Genomic DNA, 10530 nt, shown 5'->3' with positions numbered 1-10530 from the left:
ATTTCCCAGGGGAGATGATTTTCCTTGGACCCAGTGACAAGGATTGAGACAAGTAATCTTACTTGCTTTGTGGGCAGATATTTTTCTAGTTCCCTCTTTCCACTTGCATGTAGCCCTTTGGGGATCCAGTACAGTGTCCTATTCGACTACACACCCTCGGGACAGCCTTAGGCGTTGTTTCCATATTCCCCAACTTTACAACCTTTTCCACCAATCCCCACCAGCTGTCAGTACCCATTGTGTGGGGAGAGTGAGTGCTTCTGTTGTCTTGCCTCACTGGCCAGAAGGTAACTCATTTATTTCAAGAATTTTTTTTTTTCCCCTCCTCTTAACGGCCCCACTGTGTGTGACTCAGACCCAGGATAGTTCATGAGTGAGTAAGACATCACCGGTAAATTACAAGGGTTCGGCACCATCAACGTGGAAGGAGTGTTCTTTCTTCTGTGACCTTATACTTACCTTAGGAGCAAACAAAGCCCAAAGAAACAGAGGCACTGTCTCATCTGCCCAAGCCGTTTCTCTCAGGGGTAGTGGTCTAATCCCGACTTTCCAGATCACTTTGCAGTGGAAGGTAAAACAGATCAGGCAAACAGAAACTCTAAAGTAAATAAGATAATGGTTTAGTGACCCCAGGCTTGTCTTGAATGAGCCAGGGGCTGATAAGTTTCCACTTACCTCTGATAGGTAAGATTGGTTGACAAGTATGTTAAACAGGAAGGAAGTCAACATTCAAGTTTCTATCATCAAATATTTGTAATATAGCTGACCCTTGAACAACAGAGGGGTTAGGGGCACTGACCCATAGCTCAGTCAAAACTTCATACCTAACTTTTGACTCCCCCAAAACTTAACTGGTAATAGCCTACTGTTGATCAGAAGCCTTACCAATAGCATGCACAGTAGATTCACCCATATTTTATACATTAAATATATCATATACTGTATTCTCAAGATAAAGTAAGCTAGGGGAAAGAAAATGTTAAGAAAACCATGAGAAAGAGAAAATACATTTGTAGCACTATGCCGTATTTACTGAAAAAGACCCACCACCAATATGTGTGCCTGTGCAGTTTAAAGTCGTTCAGCTATAGTTGATTTTGTCAAAGAAAACCACGAAGTGCTAGAAAAGAGGTTCTGCGGAGTAATGGAAGCCCAACCAACCTAAGGTGAGCACATGCTCAGGCTGTGCAGTGCTTCCCTGGGAGTCGACCTGGCCTGCCCATTCCACGTTCTGGGTTCAGGGTCTGTCCTTGGAGGGCTGCCTGTGGCCTTGAGTGAGAGCATCACCAATTTGCGTGGAATTTGCTCACCAATCAAACAATTCCAAACTCAGGGTTGAGGCATGTGGCATTAGAATCCCAGGGGACCTCATTGAACACACACACACACACACACACACACACCCCCAAATTTCCCCACCCCATGTGGGTTTGACTTGGCAGGACAGCAGTGGGGCCAAGAACCTGCATGTTCACTGACCTTGCCAGGCGATTCTGCCGCAGGGCCCGGTGTGGGAACCATAGTCTTAACTCGGTGTAGACTGATTGGAGATGGAACATGTACTTCCATATCAGCCCCCTTTCTGTTCCCTCTCTGACTGTGCTTTTCCACTGTTTCTTGGCCTCAACACTATAATATGTGTGGGTGTGTGCTCTCAAGAATATGTAGTTATCAGATGTTCTAGGAGTTTAACCCACCCTCCTCATAATAAAAGACATTCTCATACAACCCCTTCCTCCCCCCAGGTAATCACGGTTAGTGACTAACCATGAACAATTATTATTTAATTGTTTAATAACAATTATGATTCAATCATTCATTAAAAATCATAAAAATATTTAATAACTTGTTTAACTAATTAATAATTACAGAATTATTAGTTAATTGATTGCTTTCTTGATGTCTGTGTCTCCGGCTAGAATGGGAAAGGAAGTTTCCCTGCACACACACGTGTGTATTTGGACTCTTTTCCTTTGTTTATTTAAGTTTATTTTTTTTAAGGCGGAGGAGGGGGTGCTCTTCCCTGTGCCGCAACCCCCACCCCCACCCCCCACCCCCCCCGCCTTAGACTTTGCCTCCTCTCTGCCTCCACTCAACAGCCCCACTTTCTATATCCTCTACATGCTCTCTGATTAGGACAGCCTAGCCTGAGTCCCTCTCCAAGACCTTATATACATGGGCACAACCGGAAGCCACGTCTTCATGTGAGCGCATTCTATCACCCCGATTAGATCAAGGAGGGCAGGAAATAGGTTCCCAGGACTCACTAGTGCCCTGCACGCTGATGGAGGTCCAGCTGTTCTGGGTAACTGACTCCCGGTGAAACACGCCTGGCTTCCTGTGCTATATGAGGCATTGGCAACTGTTTCCACCGGTGGCTTAGACAATGGAAAGAACAGCTCTTTTGTTGGGGAGAATTCTGGGTGTCTAAAGAAAACATTGCTCTGACCAAAGCAATCCATTTCCTCATTCATTTGTCCTTTGATTTACTCCTTCTCAGGAGAACTACCAGGTCCAATTCCAGGTAATACACGCTCCCGGGGAATTTACCATCGCACTGGGACAATGAGGCTTAAAACAGACAACAAGGCAAATCAGCATGTGACTAGGTGCCTCACATACTGGATTCGAATCTTGAATTGAGGAGGTCAGAGAAGGGCGCCAGGACTGCAGGGCGGTGTAGGCTCTGTGGTGCGAAGTGGTTTCCCAGGCCGTGGAAGGAAGAGCAGAATTTACACACACGGAAGAGAATGTGGGAGACCTTCCGGGCGAAGGACACAAGGCAGAAGAAAGTTGGTGTTTTGCAGGAAGCGGAAGGTGTTCTGGGGCAGTGGAGGGAGCAGAAAAAACTAAATGAGGGTTCTATGCTGCTTCCATGGACGTAGCAGGTGAATGGGCCCACTCGGGCCATTCCAGGCCTTGTCTGGGAATCGCTCTGGTAACCAAGAATGTGTGACAGTCGCCTGCTGGGGCCGTCCTCGCTTCTTCCCATGCCCCACAAGCAGGCCCAGCCGGGGCCGGAGGCCTCAGCCAGACCACTCGTGCCTCATTCCAGGCTCAGAGGTAGCAAGAAAGGCTGGAAAGGCAGAGCTGTTTGATTTCCAAGCCTTTCCAAGCCCGCCAGGTGGAAGGCAGCCAGAGAAGCAGAGGCCGGTGACAGCCTGCCCGACTGCCTTAGACAGCTACTCAAGGGAACAATTGGGCAGAAAGGGGGTGGGTGGCAGGTCAGGGAACGTGGGCCAGTGGAATTCTGAACGAGGTCAAAGTCCAATTTGGTACAGTGCTTTATTACCAATTTAAATCTCATCTCTCCTCCCAGGGTGGCTGCTGTCCCTGTAGGAGGAAGCCAGGGCTGCCCCAGGGGAAATTTGCATTTAAAGAATCTAAGTGCTCGCTTGGTACCCTGGCAGGGCAGCAGTCTGGCCTGACTGTTCATCCCAGCGTCCAGAAGTCACACACCAAGTTTGCTCGTATTTTGCCCATATCCGGACCCCCGCTTGCTTGTGGGGACAAAAAATAAATAAATAAATAAATAAATAAATAAATAAATAAAAAATTCCCAAACTCTTTGTACCTCTTCCAGGGTAGGGGGGAAGGGTCTCTGAATGTGCAGTGTGGGCGATGGTGGGGTCTGGAAGGTGGTGATCCTGTGTTCTTCTGAACTGGGACTGGATGAAATTCCTAGGGGAGCAGCTATCAGCGGCAGCAGGGGTGTTCGAGCCCCGCCTGTAATGTGGCCCGTAGGTTGAGGCAAGGATCTGGGTGACCATGGAGATCTGGCGGGGGATTCTCCAGACGTGGTGGGCTGGTTTATTCCCGGCACGTGATTCCGCTTGGGGCAAGGGTCTCTCTTGGGGGACACTGGTTTCTCAGTCTTTGACCTCATCTGGGGTACTTTAGGAAATATTCGTGCCTGGTTTCCAACTCCCCGGAGATTCTGATGCAGCAAATCTCTACCCCCCTCTCTTTCCCCATCAATCCCACTGCCTCCACCGCCATGCCCACCATCCTGAGGAAAAGGGACAGACAAGTTCCAACTCACTACAGCGCCGTGGGTTGGTCTTTTTGTGACCGCTTTACCTTTTAGTCAACACACATCCACTGGGAACCTGGGTGTTGGTGAAAGCGTAGCCTCGTCGCTTAAAATCTACACTGCTTGGGTGTTTGGTTTCAGTTGTACTGTCCGTGAGAAGAGGGAGCATATGGTACAATGTGTTCATGACATCAAGGCTCCTGGGGACAATGACCTCACAAGGAGACTTGTTTGTCAGCACCCTCAGAGGTAAAGCCTGTCACAATCCCTTGGCTGCTTGTTGGGCTGGGACATCAGATGTGGGTTATCCAACACCCTGGACCCAGGAGCCCCGTGCGTGCCCGCACACAGACCTGCCTCAGGCACCTGAAGAAACATTCTGTGTATCCTATAGCTAAGTTTGTGGTCAGCGAGGCCTGGCTGGCCCTGACTCCATCGAAGCATTCTTGGGACTCAGGAAGTGAGCTTAGGCTCTGCTGTGGGCCTCGGGAATTCCTTATCCTCCCCTTTCAGCTAGCAATGTGGAACAGAGGTTGATGTGACAGGGACGCTCTGTTGTCTCTTCCAGTCTGACTGGAAGAAACAGGGAAATCCAGAGCTGTTCGAGAACATGTGGGCCCCTCCAGGCTCTGGTGACTGCCTACAGCTGGCAGGAGCCTGGGAGGGGAGTTACTCAGAGGTCGGCACCACAAATCATCTTTACTGGGCCACGTTCCCCACATGAAAACACCGAGCTCCACTTGGGTCCATTGGCCACTCACTTTGAAAGCAGAGGGAGGTTTTGCGCATCGCACACGTTCAGGACCCCACCCCACATCAGGGGTCCTCGGTAGCACCAGGCGCTCAGAGTCTGAAGCCCAGAGGTCTTTGGAACGCCACCCAGAACACTTTATCGTCAGCTTCCAACCTCTCCTGTCCTTCCAACCTTCCAACTATCTGTCTCTTTGCTCTCACCTCAGATATTCTCAGACCGACCCACTCTGCCCACCTCACCTCCACCTCCTCTGGGACGTTTCACAGGCCATTGTCCCTGTGTCCATTGCACCATAGGTGCGGAATACCTACTTCCTCCTTAGATACTCATCAAAGTCTACTGGCCCATGCAGGTCCAGTTCTGGAAGATCTCCCTCAACTGGGAGTGATTTATCTGCATTTCTCCAGAATGGCGCTTTGTATTACCTGTCTCCATATCCCTAGAGTATAGCATGGTACGAAGAAGCTGAATAGGACCGGGTTGATAAGTAAGTATGCCTCGATGACCCATGTCACTGATTTGGCACTCTGCCTTGAGCGTGTAACTCCATGTACATACATCATCTAAGTTCGAAGCTCAAGAAGGCACAGGTCTTGCAATTCACTTCTCTCTGCACTCGGCAGCACACGGCCCAGAAGCTGGGACATGGAGGTGTTCAGTGACAGATGTGTTTTGATACTGAGGGAGAGAGACATTCAAAGTGGCTTCCTTCCTGCTCCCTAATTTGGACACTCTTTCCGCCAAGGCCATTTCTTCACCGTCCCTGCCACCCACTCCCTGCTCACCTGGGCTGTCACGTGTTTGCTCTTTCTGTTCTCCAGTCCTTCTCTTTGTTGCCCCAAGCCCTTCCCGTTGTTCTCAAGGTGCGCTTGAACCCCACCTCACCCATAGTAACCACCTCTAGATCTCTCATAACTGGGAAGACCCGGTTCACCAACTTTGGTCTGCAAGCAATGGCATAGTTCTTAATTTCTAAAACAGCTTGTTTCAGTTCATTTTATGGGTCAACTTGACTGGGCTAAAGGATGACCAGAGAGCTGGTAAAACATTATTTCTGAGTGTGCCTGTGAGGATGCCTCCAGATGAGGGTTGCATTTCAATCGGTAGGCTGAGGAAAATGGAGACTCTCACCAATATTGGGTAGGAATCACCCAATGTACTGAGGGCTTGAAAAGAACGAAAAGATCAGGGGAGGGAAATTCACTCTGCCTGAACTGAGATGTCCATCTTTTCCTGCCCTCAGACACCAGTGTTCCTGCTTCTCAGGCCTTCGGACTCAGCCTGGGACTTAGACCATCTACCCCGATCCTCAGGCCTTTAGCCTTGAGCTGCATTACACCATCAGCTTTGCTGGTTCTCTGGCTTACTGACAGCAGATCCTGGGACTTCTTGGCCTCCATAATTATGTGAGCCAATTCTTACAATAAATCTTCTCTCTCTCTCTCTCTCTCTCTCTCGTATACATCCTACTGGTTCTGTTTCTCTGGAGAACCATGACTAATAACACAGTTTAATGTTGATTTCATCTCCTCAGCCTACTGGACTGTGAGACAATTCAATCCAAATATTTCTTTGGCCACTATGTGATCCCCTACTGGGTTGGATAAAGGCCCCAGGCCACTCCCGCCATGAGTCACTAGTCCATATGTCTCACAGTGGCAATGCCCCCACCCAACAGGTGCCGACTCTCTGGATCTACCGCTCTGCGTCTTTCAGATCACCTTTGGGCCATGGGTCAGTTTTATGGTATGGTTTTAAATTTTAATCTTTTTATTTTGGTAAAACATATGCCATATATTTATACATAACATAAAATTTACCTTTTTAGCCATTTTTAAGTGTATAATCTAGTGGCATTAAGTACATTTGCAATACTGTGCAACTATCCCTACCATCAATTTCCAGAACTTTGTCATTATCCCAAACAGAAATTGTACACCTTTGAATAATAACCCTCCATCCGCCCCTCACCCCAGGCCCTGGTAACATTTCCTCTGCTTTCTGTAGACAGTGCAGGTAGAAATGGAACAACGGGGTTTTGGCAGTTTGAGAAACACGACTGTCTCAGCCATGGCCGGGCAGCATGGATCAGGGAGAATGTCTGTTTCACTTAGCATAATACTCTCTAGTTCCATCTACGTTGTTGCAAATGGCAAGATTTCATTCTTTTTGATGGCCAAGTGATATTCCATTATATATCTATATCTATATCTATATCTATATCTATATCTATATCTATATCTATCTCTCTATATAAATCTATCTATCTATCTCCCTACCACTTCTTCTTCATCTATTCATCCACCGATGGACATTTGGGCTCTTTCCATACTTTGGCTGTTGTTGATAGTGCTGCTATAAACATGGGGGTGCATGTGTCCCTTCAAAACAGCACACCTGTATCTCATGGATAAATACCTACTAGTGCAATTTTCGGGTCGTAGGGTAGTTCTATTTTTAGTTTTTGAGGAACCTCCATACTGTTTTCCAGAGTGGCTGCACCAGCTTGCATCCCCACCAACAATGCCAAAGAGATCCTCTTTCTCCGCATCCTCGCCAACATCTGTTGTTGCCTGAGTCGTTAATGTTAGGCATTCTGACAGGTGGAAGGTGGTATCTCATTGTGGTTTTGATTTGTATTTCCCTGATGATGAATGATGTTAAGCATCTCTTTCATGTGTCTATTAGCCATCTGGATGTCTTCTTTGGAGAAGTGTCTATTCATGTCTTCTGTAGGAGGTGTCTTTTCACTCTCCCCACACCTTTTCTATAACAGGATGGGTGGATTTGCCTTCCACCTCCCTGGGTGAAGGCAATGTGGATATTTGCCAAGGTAAAGGAAGGCACACTTTCTGGAAGCCCTGTGCTTTGTGGGCACTTCTCCTAGGCTCTAGGGAGCTCCTGGAAGCTTGGTCCTCACACTCACACAACAGAAACAGTTCCCCTGCAAGTCTGGGCACCTTGGGACCATCTTAGAAAAGCTAGGAGGACATGTGGACTGTATCTAGGCTAGGTGGCCAGTGGCCTGGGTTTCGCCTGGGTAAGTCTGGGTTTGCTTTTTTCTTCCCTGGAGATTTACTTTTCCCTTTTCTTTCTCCTCAAACCCTGAGCCAGGGGAGACCCAGGAAGAAGCAAGAAGCAAGTCCCAGACACCAAGGCTGTGGGCATGACCACCAAGGGAAATAAGGTTGCGTTTCTTTAACCAGTCAGTTGCTCACCCGATAGCACAAGCCAGACCCCTTGGCTTGGCTAATTTTGCTGTGATTAATCCCGTTTACATTGCTCCCTGCGTGGAGGCCAAAGTTGTGGTTGTGAGGCCGCTCAGCTCCCTGTGCTGGGCCTGGGCCTGGAAAACGTCAGGCTGTGGCTGCCCATACATAAACAACCAGCCACTCCTGAGCGGAGGACAGTTTTCCATTCACCTGGCTCCAGATTTCCAGGTCTACGTCTGTCTGTGTTTCTGTCTTGGTCCTGTGAATAGAGTCTCCCTCAGGGGAGGCCTGTTCTCAGGGCCCAAGAACGGTGGCCACCTATCCCCCATAAGACAAGGGGCTGGACGGTCACACCTGAGTCCCTCAGAACGTTGCAAACTTTTTGGGAAGGACAGCCAGGATCTGTCTTGGGCTAGAGCAACACTGGGTGGGGGACGATACAATGGGTTCAGTGGATAATTTCCTTGGGCTGTGATTCAAGGGGGAGTCCCCTGTTCAGATAGACCTATTCTCCCCGGGGTTACTCAAGATTCTACCTAGGGGTGACTCAGATAAAAAAGTTACAATCATAATAATGACAGCATTTCTTGCTTGGATCACACTTTCCAGATTTCGACAGCTTGTTTGGTCTGCATGTCAGGCTCACAGTAGGTGGGCCAGGAATTATTTCCACTATGTTACAGATAGGGACCCTGGGAGCCTCAAGGAGAAGAAGCAGGTTATGGTCAGGGGTCGGGTGGCCTGAGTCCTATCTTCATTCTCTCACAGTCGCTGTCAAAGAACCAATGACTCTCCAAACTTCGTTTCCTAATTTGAATATACAATAAAACCTTGGTTTGTGAGCATAAGTCATTCCAGCAACATGCTTGTAATCCAAAGCGCCTGTATATCAAAGAGAAGTTCAAGAACCACTGGCTCACTTGTGAACACGTGCTGTTTGGCATCAGGTACCACTCGTATGGCAAGCCATTGCTCATTTATCAAGTTAAAATTTACTAGAAATGTTTGCTCATCGCACACCAACTTACTTGCCGTCCAAGGTTTTACTGTATTTTGTGATTTATAAAATTCTTTTCCTTTAAATATGACATACCAGTTAACTTTTTTTTTTTTAACGTTTATTTATTTTTGAGAGAGAGAGAGAGACAGAGCGCAAGAGGGAGAGGGGCAGAGAGGGAGAGGGAGATACAGAATCCGAAGCAGGCTCCAGGCTCTGAGCTGAAAGCAGAGCCCGATGTGGGGCTTGAACCCACGAACTTGGAGATTATGACCTGAGCCAAACTGAACGCTTAACTGACTGAGCCACCCAGGCACCCCTAAATATGACGTATGTTAGAGGCAGACCGTATACACTGATATGGAAGGGTATCCAAGATAAGGTGCTAAGTACAGAGTAATGTGGAATGTGGGTATAACCTGCTACCATTTGAGTCTAAGAAAAAAATGGCTATATATCCACCCACATACCTCGTTGGATTTGTGCATCAACATCCGTGGCTGAATATACAGAGCATGTTGTTGGCAGGGGTCGGGGAAGGAGATGGGTGTGGACGGAGGGTGGTAGGAGGGAGGAAGTCATGGGTGGGTGGGAGGCTGACTTTTCTCCACATATCTTTGTACCTTTTAATTTTCTGCCGTGTATAAACAAAACTTAAAAATAAATGTATTTTATATTGAAGGTTGTAAGGTTTTCTTCTGGAGCCAATGGGATGATGTAAATGATATGAGATGCTTTATGTGCATAAAGGGATTATTACTATCTGAGGAGGTACTTTAAAGACTATTATCAACCATTAGACTTGACAACATTGTGTATTGGGAAAATTATGGCCTTAGGAGTTGAACGGACATTAGTTAAACTTGGCCTCAGGTTTTGTCATCTAAAAATCTGGGGGAGAAAGAAGTATTTTTTTTTATAAACTTTTTTTAATGTGTATTTATTTTTGAGAGAGAGACAGAGTGCGAGTAGGGGAGGAGCAGAGAGAGAGGGAGACACAGAATCCGAACTGTCAGCACAGAGCCTGACGCGGGGCTTGAATTCACAAATCAGAGATCGTGACCTGAGCTGAGGTCAGACGCTCAACCACTGAGCCACCCAGGCGCCCCAAGAAAGAAGTATTCTTATGAGTTATAAGAAATACAACGAGGGGTACCTGGGTGGCTCAGTCGGTTAAGTGTCCAACTTCGGCTTAGCTCATGATCTCACAGTTGATGAGTTTGAGCCCCACGTCAGGCTCTGTGCTGACAGCCCAGAGCCTGGAGCCTGCTTGGGATTCTGCGTCTTCCTCTCTCTCTGCCCCTCCTCTGCTCGTGCTCTGTCTCAAAAATAAATAAAAACATTTAAAAAATTAAAAAAAAAAAAGAAATACAATGAAAATGTGAAACACAGATGCAACATTGGACACGCCTTTCTCCCTTCCCATGACTGTGCCAGCAGGACTCTGGGAAATGGAAAAGTGTTCTGTGTTTCAAGTAAGTTTTGGGTTTTTTTATTAAATTTTTTTTTAACGTTTATTTATTTTTGAGACAAG

The 10530-nt window shown here is 47.3% G+C and overlaps 1 long non-coding RNA gene across 1 annotated transcript; it reads right to left on the bottom strand.

Annotated features, from left to right (window-relative positions):
- Positions 1 to 273: 273 nt before the first annotated feature.
- Positions 274 to 4184, bottom strand: LOC125914283 (uncharacterized). The gene is made up of 3 exons (XR_007455273.1): positions 4081 to 4184; positions 2623 to 2822; positions 274 to 598 (listed from the first exon to the last, which is right to left on the bottom strand). It is a non-coding gene; the product is annotated as an uncharacterized LOC125914283 (long non-coding RNA).
- Between the last annotated feature and the right edge of the window lie 6346 nt (positions 4185 to 10530).

The sequence above is a fragment of the Panthera uncia genome (genome assembly GCF_023721935.1).
Source record: "Panthera uncia isolate 11264 chromosome D3 unlocalized genomic scaffold, Puncia_PCG_1.0 HiC_scaffold_8, whole genome shotgun sequence".
Classification (NCBI taxonomy): Eukaryota; Metazoa; Chordata; class Mammalia; order Carnivora; family Felidae; genus Panthera; species Panthera uncia.
This window is presented reverse-complemented; position numbering and strand designations above follow the sequence as displayed.